The 19,486-nt window shown below is 42.5% G+C and overlaps 1 protein-coding gene across 1 annotated transcript in view; it reads left to right on the plus strand.

The window, feature by feature from the left end:
- TESMIN (testis expressed metallothionein like protein) overlaps positions 1-19,486 on the plus strand; it is a 1,510,092-nt gene that overhangs the window by 347,970 nt on the left and 1,142,636 nt on the right. The gene's annotated exons all lie outside the window — the stretch shown is intronic.

Consider the following 19,486-nt stretch of genomic DNA (forward strand, 5'->3'; position numbering starts at 1 on the left):
AAAATCTTTATTCCTGCAGGTATCTAAAGCCGGACTACTAGCAAGCATATAAAAGATATTGCTCCCACGTACAGCACTTCTGTTGGTCGTGAATGTGAACACCACTTTAGAATTCTCTGAGGAGGTGGATATGGTTTGTAAATAGTGTTACAATACTATAGCTGAATATTTGAGGTTTTCAACATTGACATTTAATCACACGGATAAAGACATTTTATCAGCTGTGACTGAATGATCTGTAACATCTGTTCACTTCTCTGCCAATTTTGCAAAATCCTTAGCCTTAAAACTAACCACTAAAAGCTAATTTTATATATGTAGAAGCACATTGGACTGAGCAAAATGATGTAACCGCATCTTGTTCCAGAAACCTAGGATTCGCTCAATCAAGTATGAATTCAACTTCATCTATTTTGAAAAAATTGCACATAGGAATCCTAATACTCGATTGCAAATTGGTGGAGCAGTGAAAGCAAAAATGTGTATACCTTCTCTATTTTGCATGAAAACACTAATTACGTCATCATTTTAATTGTTAACCTGTACTAATTGTTTGCGGTGTTATTACTAATCAACTTTACACCTTAATAAACACGTATATTCACCCGGTACTAAGTTGCAAATTGCATGGCTAATAATTTTAATAAATAACTGTGGTACGCAAATTAACCGTAGAATGTGTTGGTATAGAAATCGCATGATTTATGTTGCTTTTGTGATGGTTTGTGCTCCTGGTAGGGCGGAAAGGTGAGTATTATTGCTTTAAATGTTGCTATGGGCTAGGAAAATACTAATATATAATGGGATTAGTGTGGCTTTAAACATTAGAAGCTTCATTTCCATATATTAATTATTTTTATGTTTATCTTTGCTTAAGTTGGCATTTGGGCCTACTAGGCCGCAGTATTTAAAATGGAGTTCGGAAGTGGCCACCATCATTTGAGCGCAGACTCGGATGGCATCAAGATCTCCAGGTAGCCTCCGAAGCAGGCACTGTGTTCCTTGTCAAGGATAAGAACGTGGAGGATTGCCAGAATTCGGCTAGTGTGAATGACAGAAAAGACAATAAGTGACCTGTATCTAGAGGTCTACATGTTGATACTTCGGAACTTTTCGCATAAGAACTGTACAAACTAAAGGATGACATATTCAATTCCCTGAGAACCAAGAAAACCTGGGAACTAAGTTCGATATAGAAAATTTGAGGGGATTTAGCCAATCAGGTTACTGCTGCCTTTAACTTGTTAAACATTGAGTCTAGAAAACAGGGAAAAAAGGTTATAAAAGGAGATGCTTAGTAGGAGAAAAGGGTGGGCGCGTTCGAGAGAGCGAAGTGTAGAAGTGCGTTCCGAATTTCCGTTGGTGATTACTGGTGAGGAGAGTCGATTTGCTTGCACGATTGCTTGGTCCTTTTGATATCTTTGGGACTGTGTTGTGCTGAGCGAAATAACTTTTCCCGGACTTATTTGGGTCTTATTCTGCAATTGCTTGGACAATTTTACCAGAAGGGATTTGATTTAAGCAGGACTGACGGGTTTCGGAAATGGTCAGAATTTAGGTAAATATAATGGTTATGCAAATTTGTGACAAAATATTCATTGAAATTCTGATTTGATTAAAAGCTGATTATGCCAATGAAAGTGAATTAATTAGATAAAATAAGCATTAATTAACAAATTATGAGTCCGTGATTATTTAATAAGGTAGTGATAAATTGAAAGGTCCGAGTCTTTAATGTGTTTTAGCTGGTTCTAAATCACCATCAACCAGTCCAACTAATTGGTTCATCGACATAGTGGTGGAGTGCCTTGATGTTAAAATTAGGATTCTACAGATGCAGATGTACATAATGTATGTGATGTAAAGAATTTTCTTCCTCTAGGTAATAAGGTACCCCCAGCTGTCCAGCGCTTCATTCCTCCTGTGTGCAGACTCGGAGTGTGACGTATGAGTGTTGATGTTATGGGCCCCACCAATGAATGCGTGTGTGAATGAGTTAGCGTGATGGCGGGTCTGTGACACAAGGAGGATATGAAAATTTGCCCTTTCCCGCTGGAGCAGTTTTCTGGTAGCAGATTGATGGTTTTATTGCATCGGTTTGGTGATTATTGATTATTGATGATTGATTATTGATTCATGTTCTAACATTCTATGTCGAGTCACGTCGCGTTTTATGTTGTTGTGAAGACTTCCGGGATGTAGGAAGTTGGATGCCCTGTAGGTACACGGAGAAAACGTGTGGCAAGTAAAGTCGCACGGTGTATTGTTTTGTTGCCCTGTAGGTACACAGGGAAAGCGTGTGGCGATTGGAGTTGCTCGACGCATTGTCTGGGTTCGAATTGGTAACATCGTCGTGTGTTATCGTTAGGGACATTTCTGTGTGAAAGTGCGTGAGTGCAATAGCAACAGGTTCTCTCGTGAAACTCTGGCCTTAATTCTCAGGAGCAGTGTAGTCTCCACATGTGTCTTATCCCCAGAGAACGGTTTGCCTTCTTGATTGTTAGAAGGGTAAGGTAGAGGGAAGTGCTACTTTATCGGTGAAACTGAATAATTCTGTGGTAGGGTAGAGGTAAGCGCTGCCTTCGGGAAATACAGAATTCTTGTGTAAATGAGCAAAACTATCTCTTTGGATTAGCGAAACAGACAATGGTGGTGTTTTTATGTCGTTATTAACAGATGTTTGATTGAAGAGAACGTAAGAGAAATTTTGCCGATAAATTTTGTGAAGGAGGGGTCAGCAGAAGCAGGAGTAGAGAGACAAGCTGATGTCAGAAACACCGCGCTGGGATTGGCCAGCCATAGAGAGACGAGGTCTTCACGTATTGGTGCGCTGGTGTAGGCCACACTAGGAGTGGAGAATTCCAGTGTGACGTAGAATTACAGAGTGTCGTAGACGCTCCGGATTGGTGCGTTAGGGCGAGTCGCGCTGGGATTGAACAGCAAACAGAATAGTCGTAGAGAAGCGATTCAGGAAATCTAGCGATTTCGAATTAAAAGAAAATGATGTATTACGATCCACCAGAGAAGGAGAAAAAGTCATGGTTTGGGAGAATCAAGAACCTATTTAAAAGGGATAAGCCAATTGTGACTAGGGAAGGACAGCTACTTTCTCCACCGAAATCGCCCGAATCCTTTATGGTAGCGAAATATGGGTACCATACATGTATTTGGCTAGATAATTGGGCAAAGTATACAAAAGAAGATGGAGTTTTAGCATTTCCAGAAAGCGGTTCGTTCAGTTTAGCTGTATTACGGAACCTAAGAGAAAGAGTGATGAGGTTAGAACCGAGACCTAGACCTACTCAGTTTGAAGCTTTAATGGAATGGGAAGAAGAGATGTATGAAAGAGAACGGCAGCGGAGTGGCGGAAGGTATAATTACATGTTTGGTAAACCGTGTGGACGGGAAAGCCATGATGACAGAATGAGGAGATGGCGGACTGCAAACATGACTGATGGGATGTTTCCATTGAGAAATACTGAAGAGACTAGTGGTAGAAAATGTACAGAAAAGAGAAATAATACAGGGTCAGAAGGTTACAAGTATGGTGTGAATGAATTGGAGGATGATGTGCTAGAGGACATCTTTTATAAAAATCCTCCCCCGTATCAACCAAACTCCACGTTGCTGACGCCGAGTGTGCCAGTAATTGAAATACCGCGAAATAAAACTTTTGAGCAAACGCCACCTGATTTAGGTAAAAGAATCAATTTCGAGACTCTGAAATAGCACAACCTGACAGGATGGTAAATGAAAATTCAGCTGAACTGGCTAGAACTTCCCTGGAATTAACTGAGAAAATTAGGGAATTGACCAAAAATATGGAAGCTGTAACCGTTCCTGTGACTATAGGACCAGTGATGCCTGTCTATGACAAACAGAAAGATAGTGAGCATTGTTTAATAGTTCCTTACAATAGTAATAAACAAATCGAGATGGGAAAAAGAGATTCAGGAGAAAATCCATGGGGAAAATTAGTAGGTACCTCAGGATTAAGTACTCCAAAAAATCTGACAATGAATCAAAGTCCAGCAAGTAAGACGCTGATGACAACAGAATCAGCATCAGACACCCCAGAAAGAAGTATGGAACGAATAAGGAATGAAACAATTCCTGTAGGTCCCACTTCTGATGAATTAAGCGATTGGTTAAGGAGTTTACAGCTAAAAGATGCAGAACCTCAACCTTTAGATGTGGCAAAATTAAAAATAACGTTGGAGGAATTAATAGTATGGACTATTCCAACTGAAAAATTAAAAGCATATCGGGAAGAAGAGCTAATGTTTCTTTGTAAAAGTATAACTTGGAGAGCGAGGAGTTTGCATGAGAAACTGGAAGAAGTGGCGAGTGAAATGGGCATTGATTTTGACAAAATAAAGTCATTACAGAAGCCATATAGAGTAGATTCCTCTGAAAAGGATATCGAAAATCTGAATACGACAGGAAGGTTGACTAAAATTAAAGAATTGATTGCCTTGTTAAGAAAATGGGGTGATGTAGATAGATGGAAAACCAAAGGGAATGATGGATGGAGTGTTGAACATTGCAAGCACTCACCCCCAGTCAACTGATCTGGGTTTAATCCATCATCATTCTTTAGCTCACTCTGCCACCCCAGTTCAGACATGGCCATATGCAAATCAGTTTGACCCTGTGCCTCATGGGAACAGTCCAGCCGGAACTGCCAAGCCATGTCTTCCCTGGACCGGAAACAAGCATCCTAAGACCGGTATCTGGCTAATCTGTCGTCATCAGCCAGGCTAGCTTGAATCTAGTGGCAAAGTGAGCAAGGGACCCACGTCTGGGAATACCCTGCCAACTTAGGGTGAACAAAGCAAAACCAAAGGGAATGATGGACGGAGTGTTGAACATTGCAAGCACTCACCCCCAGTCAACTGATCTGGGTTTAATCCATCATCATTCTTTAGCTCACTCCGCCACCCCAGTTCAGACATGGCCATATGCAAATCAGTTTGACCCTGTGCTTCATGGGAACAGTCCAGCCCGAACTGCCAAGCCATGTCTTCCCTGGACCAGAAACAAGCATCCTGGGACCGATTTCTGGCTAATCAGCCAGGCTAGCTTGAATCCAGTGGTAAAGTGAGCAAGGGACCCACGTCTGGGAATACCCTGCCAATTTAGGACGAACAAAGCAAAACCAAAAGGGAATGATGGACGGAGTGTTGAACATTGCGATCACTCACCCCCAGTCAACTGATCTGGGTTTAATCCATCATCATTCTTTAGCTCACTCTGCCACCCCAGTTCAGACATGGCCATATGCAAATCAGTTTGACCCTGTGCCTCATGGGAACCGTCCAGCCCAAACTGCCAAGCCATGTCTTCCCTGGACCGGAAACAAGCATCCTGGGACCCTTTTCTGGCTAATTAGCCCTCATCAGCCAGGCTAGCTTGAATCCAGTGGCAAAGTGAGCAAGGGACCCACGTCTGGGAATACCCTGCCAACTTAGGGCGAACAAAGCAAAACAAAAGGGAATGATGAATGGAGTGTTGAACATTGCAAACACTCACCCCAGTCAACTGATCTGGGTTTTATCCATCATCATTCTTTAGCTCACTCCGCCACCCCAGTTCAGACATGGCCATATGCAAATCAGTTTGACCCTGTGCCTCATGGGAACAGTCCAGCTCGAACTGCCAAGCCATGTCATCCCTGGACCGGAAAAAAAGCATCATGGGACCGTTTTCTGGCTAATCAGCCGTCATCAGCCAGGTTAGCTTGCATCCAGTGGCAAAGTGAGCAAGGGACCCACATCTGGGAATACCCTGCCAACTTAGGGCGAACAAAGCAAAACCAAAGGGAACGATGGACGGAGTGTTGAACATTGCAAACACTCACCCCAGTCAACTGATCTGGGTTTAATCCATCATCATTCTTTAGCTCACTCCGCCACCCCAGTTCAGACATGGCCATATGCAAATCAGTTTGACCCTGTGCCTCATGGGAACAGTCCAGCTCGAACTGCCAAGCCATGTCATCCCTGGACCGGGAAAAAAGCATCATGGGACCGTTTTCTGGCTAATCAGCCGTCATCAGCCAGGTTAGCTTGCATCCAGTGGCAAAGTGAGCAAGGGACCCACATCTGGGAATACCCTGCCAACTTAGGGCGAACAAAGCAAAACCAAAGGGAACGATGGACGGAGTGTTGAACATTGCAAGCACTCACCCCCAGTCAACTGATCTGGGTTTAATCCATCATCATTCTTTAGCTCACTCCGCCACCGCAGTTAAGACATGGCCATATGCAAATCACTTTGACCCTGTGCCTCATGGGAACAGTCCAGTCCGAACTGCCAAGCCATGTCTTCCCTGGACCGGCAACAAGCCTCCTGGGACCGGTTTCTGGATAATCAGCCGTCATCAGCCAGGCTAGCTTGAATCCAGTGGCAAAGTGAGCAAGGGACCCACGTCTGGGAATACCCTGCCAACTTAGGGCTAACAAAGCAAAACCAAAGGGAATGATGGACGGAGTGTTGAACATTGCAAGCACTCACCCCCAGTGAACTGATCTGGGTTTAATCCATCATCATTCTTTAGCTCACTCCACCACCCCAGTTCAGACAAGGCCATATGCAAATCAGTTTGACCCTGTGCCTCATGGGAACAGTCGAGCCCGAACTGCCAAGCCATGTCTTCCCTGGACCGGAAACAAGCATCATGGGAATGTATGACATTGTTCTGCATTCTGTCCATCAATTGTTGTTTTTGCATTTGTCACCCGAGTGGGACGGGTATGCTCAGACGTGAGTCCCGTGCTCTCCATGCCACTGGAATCAAGCTATCCTGGCTGAAGAGGGGTGAAACCCTGAAACTGGTCCTAGGATGCTTGGTTTCAGTCCAGGGAGGACCTGGCTTGGCATTTTGGGCTGGACTGTTCCCATGAGGCACAGGGTCAAGACTGATTTGCATATGGCTGGGTTCAAACTGGAATGGCATGGTGAGCAAAAAAACGATGGATTTAGGCCCAGATCTCTGTACTGGGGTGAATGTATGACATTGTTCTGCATTCTGTTCATCAATTGTTGTTTTAGCATTTGTCGCCCCGAGTGAGACGGGTATGCTCAGACGCGAATCCCGTGCTCTCCATGCCACTGGAATCAAGCTATCCTGGCTGAAGAGGGGTGAAACCCCGAAACCGGTCCTAGGATGCTTGGTTCCAGTCCAGGGAGGAACAGGCTTGGCAGTTCGGGCTGGACTGTTTCCATGAGGCACAGGGTCAAGACTGATTAGCATATTGCTGGGTTCAAACTGGAATGGCATGGTGAGCAACAAAACAATGGATTTAGGCCCAGATCTCTGTACTGGGGTGAATGTATTTCATTGTTCTGCATTCTGTCCATCAATTGTTGTTTTTGCATTTGTCACTCCGAGTGGGACGGGTATGCTCAGGAGTGAGTCCCGTGCTCTCCATGCCACTGGAATCAAGCTATCCTGGCTGAAGAGGGGTGAAACCCGGTAACCGGTCCTAGGATGCTTGGTTCCAGTCCAGGGAGGGCCTGGCTTGGCAGTTCGGAGTGGACTGTTCCCATGAGGCACAGGGTCAAGACTTATTTGCATGTGGCTGGGTTCAAACTGGAATGGCATGGTGAGCAAAGCAACGATGGATTTAGGCCCAGATCTCTGTACTGGGGTGAATGTATGACATTGTTCTGCATTCTGTCCATCAATTGTTGTTTTTGCATTTGTCACCCCCAGTGGGACGGGTATGCTCAGACGTGAGTCCTGTGCTCTCCATGCCACTGGAATCAAGCTATCCTGGCTGAAGAGGGGTGAAACCCTGAAACCGGTCCTAGGATGCTTGTTTCCAGCCCAGGGAGGACCTGGCTTGGCAGTTTGGGCTGGACTGTTCCCATGAGGCACAGGGTCAAGACTGATTTGCATATGGCTGGGTTCAAACTGGAATGGCATGGTGAGCAAAAAAACAATGGATTTAGGCCCAGATCTCTGTACTGGGGTGAATGTATTTCATTGTTCTGCATTCTGTCCATCAATTGTTGTTTTTGCATTTGTCACTCCGAGTGGGACGGGTATGCTCAGGAGTGAGTCCCGTGCTCTCCATGCCACTGGAATCAAGCTATCCTGGCTGAAGAGGGGTGAAACCCGGTAACCGGTCCTAGGATGCTTGGTTCCAGTCCAGGGAGGGCCTGGCTTGGCAGTTCGGAGTGGACTGTTCCCATGAGGCACAGGGTCAAGACTTATTTGCATGTGGCTGGGTTCAAACTGGAATGGCATGGTGAGCAAAGCAACGATGGATTTAGGCCCAGATCTCTGTACTGGGGTGAATGTATGACATTGGTCTGCATTCTGTCCATCAATTGTTGTTTTTGTTGTTTTTGTAGATAATGGTGGTTTCGAAAAAGAGATGATGCAACAGATAAGACCTTTTCAGCATTCCCGGTGAGAGAAAAGAAAAGGGTGGTAACAGAATGTCCCATGAGGGAGATTCCTAGAGGAGGTTATGTGCATGTTCCATGAACTAGACAAGACATTTTATCTTTTACAAATGATTTCCCAGGCTCTGTGGAGTGGTATTGACAGGTAGAAAGGTTTGTTAAATTATCAAAAGTATTGTGGATAGATTTGAACGGTCTTTTTGATATAATTGTGCCAGTAGATCTGTGGGCCGAATGTAAAATTACAGTAGGTTGGCCTACTCAAGAGTATCCAAGGGATCCTAAAACAGGTGCCCCTGATCCAGAAGTAATGAGAAAGTATGAACAGGTAATTACTTTTTTTTAAAAAACATAAAGTGCCTCCAAAAGAAACTGATTGGGTAACAATTGATAGAACTCACCAGGAAGTTAAAGAATCTGTCCATGCATATTATGAAAGATTGCTGTTGGCCTTTAAGCAATACAATGGTGATGAGAAATTAAGTGAGAAAGTTTAAGTCACTTTGTATATCGATTTGTTTATGGTTTGAGACCTGAAGTAAGCGTAATGATTAAACAGCATACAGTAGATTGGCAAATTAAAAAGATAGATGAAGTGCTGAGACATGCAAAATATTTTAGTGATGAAATTGAAGCAAAACAACGCAAGCTAAAAGAGAAGGCCATGTGGGCACAGGTTAAAGTAGCAGAAATAAACAAAAGGATCCACCCGCAGGTACAGTAAATCAAGAGTCTCCCGTTTATACAATATGTATCCCACGGTCGTGGAGAATACACATCAGTTGTTAAAATACCCCTCACACACCAAAAGGGCCCTTGGTGTCATGCTTCATCATGACATCAGGACATTGATGATCATCATAGCATATCATCAATGTCCTGCCCAAATAACCACCCCGGTCGGACGGAGCCGACCGGGGTGGTTATTTGGGCAGGACATTGATCCTTGGAGGCGCAGCCTATTTGGCACTCCCACCACTCGGTATTTGAGCTCATGAGGATACTGTTCTTTTTGCAGCAAGTTAATAGGAGTATCTAAGACCCATTGGGGCATTACCTACTTTTGGAGGCTATCTACTTCCATTCTGATTTTTTTCATTCACTATTTTGATTTTTAACACATCACAGTGCGTCGTAGGAAGGGATCCTTAAGGTCCTGACGAAGAAGCATGGGGAAGCTTCGAAACATGTCGACACCAGGAGGCCTAGCTCATTGAGGCATACACCCTCCTCCCCCCCACCTTTTTACTAATACCAGCTTAGACGGCAGAATACATTTTCCTAGTCCAGAGAGCCAGGTATTTTTTAAATCACTCTCCATCCACTCCTGACCCTTCCTTGCACACCCCTGCACTACACATAGTAGTCTCATTAAGAACAGTGCTCCCACGCATACGTAGGTTGTAGCACGCCCCGTCCCGTAGAGGGGCGGGAAGACCCCTATGATGAAGCATGACACCAAGGGCCCTTTTGGTGTGTGAGGGGTATTTTAACAACTGATGTGTATTCTCCACGACCGTGGGATATATATTGTATAAACGGGAGACTCTTGATTTACTGTACCTGCGGGTGGATCCTTTTGTTTATGTACGCTTTACTGGGAGGAAGTATCCACCTCCACCACTCGTTGAGTGGTACCTCTCTACTCCCCTCTTTGTTTTTCTTTCTAAAGTAGCAGAAAGGCAAGAAGCCCAGGTGATCGAACAAGCAAATGGCATGGGCCATGTGCGACCAAAACCTAATATTGGAAAAGGAACGGGACAGATTAGTTTAGATGAAGTGAAAAAGAAGTGACCGTGTCATAACTGCGTAATATTAGGGCATTGGAAATCCGAGTGTAAATTGCCCCCGAGTGCTAATGGTGATAATGCATCATTGAATCCACAGGTGCAGAATGAGGTGAGTTGTTAACCGCCACGACAGCAGCAGGTTGTTGCCAAAGCCACCTTTCCACAGAGCGTAAACCCTCAGAGATACAGTAATGAGACAGGATTCTACACCGAGGAACAGGTAACAAAGCTATCGCTCGCTAGTGCCGTTTTGCAGTATTGGCTGCAGTGTGATGAGAGTGAGTCAGAAGAGAGTTATTGACAGTGCAGAGGAGAGGAAGAGTAGTGCGTACTTGGCGCAACTCTAGAGGTAGACCAGACAGGCCCTTTTGTGGATGGAAAGGTAAATGATGAAAATATTACTTTCCTGGTAGATACTGGTGCTACTCGTTCAACTGTTAGATCAGCAGACGTCAAAAGTCTTCCTCTCTCGAATGACACAATCCAAGTAGTTGGAGTCTCCAATAGACAAATAAAAACGTATCTTACTGAGCCTGTTAAAATTAAGATAGGGAAATTTACTGACATGCACCGATTTGTCGTGTGCGATACCAGCCCTGTAAATTTGTTAGGGAGGGATTTGTTGTGTAAGATGAACTGCACGGTTTTCTATACTCCGGACGGCATAGCTTTTGAAACTCATGATGAGTATGTACTGTATAGAATGACAATGGCTAATTTGGAACCCAAAATCACTGAGGCATTTGCTGTATTTGATTCAGAAGAATTGCCTCAGGAATTAAAGAAAACAGTGAGACCTAAAGTGGTGGATTTCACAGGAGAAGATATGGGACTGATGAAAAGGGTAGACCCTGTGAAGATAACTGTAAAGGAAGGAATAAATTACCCGAATATTCCTCAATATAAATTGCCACCAGAAATAATTGCTGGAGTGAAGCCTATAATAGACAAGATGATTGAACAGGGAATTTTGAGATAAATAATGAGCAGTCCATGTAATTCACCAATTATGGGTTTGAGGATAGTGCAAGATTTGAGAAAAGTGAATAAAATTGTTGTGCCTTGTTGTCCCATTGTACCCAATCCTTCAGTGATCCTATATCAGATTCCCCATGATGCAGAATGGTACACTGTCATTGACCGGTGTCACGCTTTCTTTTCTATCCCATTGCACCCTGACAGCCAACAGATATTTGCGTTCCAGTTCGGCTAACGTACTTTGGCATGGTGCCGAATCCCACAGGGGTATACAGAAAGTCCCTCGATATTTAATCAGATTCTAAAGAAATCCCTGGAAGTTTTAAAAATGCCTGAGAGCTCAGTACTGGTGCAATACATTGATGACCTACTGGTGGCATCAAGAACACGTGAAGCCTGTGTGGTAGATTCTGTTGCATTGTTGAACCATCTGGCGGATGGAGGACTAAAAGTATCCCCATCGAAATTACAATTTTGCAAAAAGGAAGTACAATGCTTAGGTCATAAGACCGAGAAAGGCCTGAGAAAGGTGACTGCAGATATGATCAGACTAATAAAGGGAATGAGAACACCAATGACTCAAAGAGATGTGAGAATGTTTCTTGGAATGGTTGGATACTGTCGTCAGTGGATAAGCAACTTTTCACTGATTGCAAAACCCCTGGTACATTTGACGAAGAGTGATGTGAAAGACCCCCTTGAATTGAACAAAGAAGAATTGAGGGCTTTTAAACAATTGAGAGACAGCTTGTGTGAAGCACCGGCTCTTGGAATGCCTGTCTATGAAAAAGAGTTTGAACTCTATTGCAGTGAGAGAGATGGATGTGCACTTTCTGTGTTAGTACAAAAGCATGAAAAACTTTTCAGCAGTATTAGATCCTGTAGCTGTAGCGTTGCCTGGTTGTTTGAAAGCAGTGGCTGCTACCTGTAAAAGTTTGTAACAGAGTGAAGGAATTGTGATGGGATACCCTGTGAGAGTGTTTGTAACCCATGACCTTGCGATCCTTTTAACAAGGAGCCGCACTCAGTTTATGACGCATAGTCTAAATAAAATATGAGAAAGTCATTTTGGGTGCTACGAATGTTAGCCTTGTGAGGTGTCTCAATGTGAAACCCTCAATGTTGCTGCCTGATGCTGTAAATGTGGAAGTGAAGGATGACGTGGACCACGATTGTTTGGAAGTGCTTGACTATTGCTCTAAGCCACGTCCGGACATAAAAGATGTACCTTTGAAAGAAAGTGACTATGTGATGTTTGTGGATGGGTCATGCCTGAGAACTGAAGAATGAATTTTGAGAGCAGCGTACGCAGTATGTACTGTAGTGGCTGTATTGGAAGCGTCATGTTTGAAAGGATTAAGATCAGCTCAGGTTGCTGAATTGTTTGCATTGACGAGAGCATGCAAGTTGTGAAAGAATCTGCGAATAATTGTGATTACTGATAGTCAGTATGGATTTGGAGTTGTGCATGATTTTGGTCAGATTTGGTCCCAAAGAGGGTTCTTGACATCGATTGGTACTCCTATAAGGAATGCAGAAGTGGTTGGTAAGTTGCTTGAGGTGATACAGCTGCCTAAGCAATTGGCAGGTAGTAAAATGCACAGCCCATTCGAAGGGTGCTAAATATGTGTTGGCGGGTAACGGATTCACAAATGACATAGCGCAATATTGTGCGCCCAACCAAAATTCAGTCAATCGAAACAGGGAAAAGGAAATTAACTAATGTCCCTTACTTTTTACTAACACTGTACTTGGGAGGAGGTGAGGCAGTTACAGGAAGAGGCAGGAGAAGAAGAAAAGAAACAGTGGATAAAATCAGGATGTGCACCACGAAAGGGCAGACAGAGTTTGGGTTTATCGGGATGGAAGACCAGTAATGCCTGATAGCATGATCTCTGCCATGGCACGGATTTACCATGGACAAGCACATGTGGGTAGGGATGCCATGATCAGACTTTTCAAACAGACCTGGTATAATGCAAAATTCCAGCTTGTAGCTGAGAGCCTTTGTTAGAGATGCCTAATATGTCAGCAATACAATCCAGGAAGGAAAACAGTGGTGAGTTTGGGAACGATAGGACGGGAGGGAGGTCCTTTCACCAGAATGCAGATTGATTTCATTGAAATGCCCCCAAGTAATCAGCTCAGGTATGTTCCGGTAGTTTGTCTGTTTTCACGTTGGGTGGAAGCGTATCCAACAAGAAGGAGTGATGGGGTTACAGTAGCGAAACTCCTATTGAGAGAGTTCATTCCTAGGTTTGGTTTCCCAGTTACGATTGAGTCAGATAGAGGAAAGTATTTTGAGAATTAAATCATTAAATTGATTTGTGAAGCACTGAATGTACAACAGAAACTGCATTGTGCCTACCGTCCAGAGGCTTCTGTAGTAGTGGAACAAATGAATGGCACCATTAAAAACAGATTGGGAAAAATGTGTTTGGCCACAGGTTTAAAATGGCCTGATGTCTTGCCTCTAGTGCTCATGACTATTAGATCAATTCCGGATAGGAATACTGGACTGAGTCCCCATGAGATTGTTATGGGTAGAGCGATGAGACATGTTTTCATTTCTGTCAACAAACTACTGCCTATATCTGATGACTTCGTGTTGGATTATTGCAAAGGGTTGGCTGATTCCGTTCATTCTGTGTTTCATCAGGTTGGATCGGATGCCACCACCCTTGAAAAGAAGCTAGGTCATGATTTAAGTCCAGGAGACTGAGTAAGGATCAAAGTGCATAGAAGGAGAAATTGTCTGGTCCCACGTTGGGGAAAACCACGTCAAGTGATTTGGACCATGACGATGGCTGTGAAATGCGCAAGAGTAAAGAATTGGATACATGCGAGTCATACTCTCCGGATCCCTAGTCCTGCAAATAGACCTGAAGAAGAATATCTGGGAGAGTCGGATACCAGTTCTGAGTCAGAATCAGAAGAAACCAGAACAAGACAAGCTCCGAGAAGGGGAGAGTTGGAACCAAGTCAAGTTCCAGAACAAGAAAATTTGCCACTAAGGAGACGACTGGAAATTTTGGATACTAGCACCGAATCAGAGATGGAACAGGTGAGAATACAGGAAAAGGTAAAGGAGAATATTGAGGAAACCGACAAGGAAATCCTTGATAAAGAAGCCCCACATACAAGTACGAGAGAAATTCCACCTGAGGTCGTAGAGCTAGAAGGTGAGGAATTAGATACAGAGAGTGAGGGTAAGATTGTTGCGGAAGACACCCGAGGAGGTGTAGCGAATACACACATCCAGGTAGAAGAAGGGACAGTAAGTCAACAGGAAGATGGCGTGGAAGAAACACGAGGAAGCACAATTGTAGATAGGGGACAGGAGGTCGTGAAGGAGAAATCCAAAGAAGGTAAAGGTCAAACCGAGACTGAATCTGAAGAAAGTGAAGGAGAAGCACAAGAAGGACGAGTATTGCGGAAGAGGGCTTGCAAAACCGAGCGAGGTGAGAAGGGAACTAAATTGAAAAGGCCATCAAAAGAAGAGATTTGGCCAAACAGAATAAAAAAGATTGAGGTATCGGTTGACAAGAGTGAAATCATCTAAAGCAGAACAAGTGAATGAAGTGTCCAGTCAAGAGAGAGCAGAAGACACTGATCAGGCACTCTTGAAGAAGGATAGGCAAATTAAGAAACCCAACCAGAAGTATAAGTCACCGGAATGGACGTATGTGGCACTTCCTGAAGTACAAGAGGAAGCACACAACCAAGAGAGTCTAGGTGTGACTGTACCGGAAGTGGTTGAAGAAGAAGAAAATTCGGAAATCCTGAGAGATATCTTGTCTGATATCGAAGAAGAGACGGATGTTCAGGAAATTCTGAATTAAGATTGTGAAAACAAGGTAAAAGACGATCAAATGCCAGACTGAAGCGACGAGAGGAAGTTGCAGAAAGATTGAATTACCGGATAAGACATATAATCGAAAAGGAACCAAGTAGGCGCTTAGAGCCTTGGGTTTAGACAAAGGTTAGTTGTGAATGAAGTAGGCTAAGTCAAAAGACACTGGTCATTTCCGAAATGGCAAACACAGAAGGTTTTGAACTTACATGTGGGTTCCTTCTAAGATGGTGCAAGGTGTGTTGTTGTTGTACAGGATTACTAATGCTTCTTTGGAGTGTGTTAGCTATTATAATTGAATTTAGAGTCGCATTGGAAAGGTAGAAAATAACACTGAAAACACGACTAATATAGAAAGGGTTTATGATACTCGTGCAACTAGAGTGGTAGATAGAACTGACTTACATAAGGATAGGTCTATAACTGATTTTTCTAACAACGTTTTTTCAAAGTTATTGTATGAATATGTAAAGACTATGGATGTTAGAGATTGTTATGTTTGTATGCAGTTACCTGCATCAGTATCAGAGGGTGTTACCTATCACCACCTTCCTGTGACATATGGGATAACATGTAGTGTATTAGTGAGTTTGTTTTATAAAACAGGGAAATTAGACTATTATTACTCTGATGTAGATAATATTTTCTCACAAGTACCTGTAGTTCCTGAGCTAAATAAGTTAACGTTTTAGGTGAATATTTCTTAGAAACTAGAGAATTAATTTAGAAGAAGTGTTTAAGAATAATCTTACTTGTAGTCTGAGAAAAGAAGAGAAGACCTTCTTGGACATGGTTGAAGAGAGGAGAATTAAGATGCAAAGAAAGATACCTGAGGGAAAAGGAGAGACGACAGTTTGGGATGTGGAAAGGGAAAAACATTTGAAGGGAGAAACCAGTCCGGCTATGGCTTTAGATTGGCCTCAGAGAGGGAAATTGTGTATTAGACAAAATTAAACTGTTTACGATAATTATTTTATAGGTGCGAGTGAATGCCATGATACATATAGAATCATGGGAGGATGGGGATTTAAAGGAGGAAACGATCCAGTATTCCCTGGATTATATTTCATCTGGGGGAACAAAGCTTATTATCGGTTACCGTACCATTGGTATGGCACATGTTACCTAGGCCTGGCCTTCCCAAAGATATTTCATGTGGGAAGGGGAAAAGATGGTGTGCACGAGATAGGTAGGCAACTAAGACGTAGAAGGAGAGAAAGTTGGTCAGAAATTGTAGGGGATATTTTTGGAGCACTGATACCAGCAGTTGGAATATCTCTGAATGCACATAAAATTAGAAAATTGTCAACAGTAGTGGATCGCTTATCGAAAAGCACTGCTGGAGGATTCTTACTTGTGAATACCGAAATGGTTGCCATGAGAGCCATGGTGATGCAAAATCGACTTGCCCTGATATTATTTTGGCAAAGAGGGAGGAGTCTGTGGAATGCTGAAAGTGCAACATTGCTGTACTTACATTCCTGACAAGAGTCAAAATTTTAAGAAATATATTAAGAACATAACTGAGTTGCATGAGGAAATTGTTCCACTGGAGGTTGAAAGTGTTTGGGAAAGGATTGGTAAAGGGTTTTCTACTATAAAAAAAACTTCTTAATCAAAATAGGTAGTTCATTTGTAGGTAAGTTTCTAATGCCAGTGACCTGTGTGGTAATACTAATATTGATTTTAAGATTAGGATATGTATGTATAAAAAGAAGAAAGTTACAAAATAAAATAAAAAGAGAAGTTGCAAAGAAAAGAGAGAAAGAAACAAGGGAAAGAGAAATGGGAGATATAGAATTGGAAGAATGGAAAGAAAACATGTATAAGAAAACAAGAGAGGATGAGATTGGGGGAAACAATGATATGACGTAACAAAATGTAAGGGAACTGGGAATTCATTTCCATATAATTTTTACTGAAATTTAGTGGGATTTGTAGTGATATTAAAAATTACCAAAGGGGCATTGGTGGAGCAGGTAAAGCAAAAATTTGTATACCTTCTCTATTTTGCATGAAAACACTAAGTACATAATCATTTTAATTGTTAACCTGTACTAATTGTTTGCAGTGTTATTACTAATCAACTTTACACCTTAACAAACACGAATTACACGCGGGACTAAGTTGCAAATTGCATGGCTAATAATTCCTGGTAGGGTGGAAAGGTGAGTATTATTGCTTCAAGTGTTGCTATGGGCTAGAAAAATACTAATATATAATGGGATTAGTGTGGGTTTAAACATTAGACGCTTCATTTCTATATATTCATTATTTTTATGTTTATCTTTGCTTAAGTTGGCATTCGGGCCTACTAGGCCGCAGTATTCAAAGTGAAGTTCGGAAGTGGCCACCATCATTTGAGCGGGATGTCTACTGTGCAGACTCGTATGGCTCTGAAGATCTCCAGGCGACCTCCGAAGTAGGCACTGTGTTCCTTGTCAAGGATAGGAACGTGGAGGATTGCCAGAATTCGGCTAGTGTGAATGACAGAAAAGACAATAAGTGACCGGTATCCAGAGGTCTACATGTTGATACTTCGGAACTTTTCACATGAGAACTGTACAAACTAAAGGATGACATATTCAATTCCCTGAGAACCAAGAAAACCTGGGAACTAAGTTTGATATTGCAAATTCGAGGGGATTTAGCCAATCAGGTTACTGCTGCCTTTAACTTGTTACACATTGAGTCTAGAAAACAGGGGAAAAAGGATAGAAAAAGAGATGTTTAGTAGGAGAAAAGGGTGGGCATGTTCGAGAGCGTGAAGTGTAGAAGTGCATTCCGAATTTCCGTTGGTGATTATTGGTGAGGAGAGTCGATTTGCTTGCACGATTGCTTGGTCCTTTTGATATCTTTGGGACTGTGTCGTGCTGAGCGAAATAACTTTTCCCGGACTTATTTGGGTCTTATTCTGCAATTGCTTGGACGATTTTACCAGAAGAGATTTGATTTATGCAGGACTTACGGGTTTCAGAAATGGTCACCTGTATCAGAATTTAGGTAAATATAATGGTTATGCAAATTCCTGACAAAATATTCATTGAAATTTTGATTTGATTAAAAGCTGATTATGCCAATGAAAGTGAATTGATTAGATAAAATAAGCATTAATTAACAAATTATGAGTCCGTGATTATTTAATAAGGTATTGATAAATTGAAAGGTCCGAGTCTTTAATGTGTTTTAGCTGGTTCTAAATCACCATCAACCAGTCCAACTAATAGGTCCATTGACCAAGTGGTGGAGTGCCTTGATGTTAAAGTTAGGATTCTACAGATGCAGATGTACATAATGTATTTAATGTAAAGAATGTTCTTCCTCTAGGTAAAAAGGTACCCCCATCTGTCCAGCGCTTCATTCCTCCTGTGTGCAGACTCGAAATGTGACATATGAGTGTTGGTGTTATGGGCCCCACCAATGAATGCGTGTGTGAATGAGTTAGCGTGATGACGGGTCTGTGACGCAAGGAGGATATGAAAATGTGCCCTTTCCCGCTGGAGCAAAGTCAAAAGAAGTGCGAAATGCATTTCTACTGAAAAGGTAAGCTATAATGGATTCCAAGATGTTGGACCTTTTCATGATTGTAAACGAGAAACGGGAAAGGAATTATTGTTCCCAATAGAATTACCTGGAATCCCTGGAATGTTACAAGTGTGGGTTATGTCACTCTATATATGATTCATCACACTGACCAACTTCAAGTATTCACATTTGAAATACAATAGGATGTTGAAACTGTAGTAGCACCTTGGTGTTTTCTATAAGTTCAGCACTTAACTCGTGATTGGATGGCTTTGTTGTTTATCCCAGTAGTCTGCTCTTGATTAAACTGCTTTCCTTCCTATTCTTCCGTTTCCCCCACTCAGGAGAACTTTGTGTTTCACTACTGTGATTGGACACGCTGTATCAGTTCAATGTATTCTTGAGGAAACTCTTTTTACAAATTCAGCTCTCTACGAACTGCATATGTTTCCTTTTTCTATTCTCTTGTTTTTCTTCTCCCCTTTTGTGCTGATGTACTTCGATGATCTGTTTAAACCATACTCACTTTTAGAAGGCTAGCTTACGCCTGGGAGTTGAATGTAGTTGGATGTGGCCTTCCTTTGATCTACCAAATAGTTCAGAACTTGCATACATTTACCAGACAAAGGTTTTCCTAATAGCTCTAACATTAGGTTGGTGCATAAGTGAGATGAAGACTTTTTGTAAGGATGAAAAGTTTCCTATTTTTGATTGAAACAGTTAGCACTATGCACTGCCCGTCTCGCTCGTCACAATATTCTGGTGCTATACTGTTCAGTATATTTTAGTACCCAACTAAGCTCTGGTATGAATGACCAAGTCAATGTTTCCCCGGGTTCTTCTAAGCAACCCTCCTTTGTAATATTCCCAGAGGCCAGAAATGCTAGACTGCCATCTAGGAATTGGTACATGCTTTTACTGGATG

The sequence above is a fragment of the Triturus cristatus genome, chromosome 3_1 (genome assembly GCF_964204655.1).
Source record: "Triturus cristatus chromosome 3_1, aTriCri1.1, whole genome shotgun sequence".
Lineage (NCBI taxonomy): Eukaryota > Metazoa > Chordata > Amphibia > Caudata > Salamandridae > Triturus > Triturus cristatus.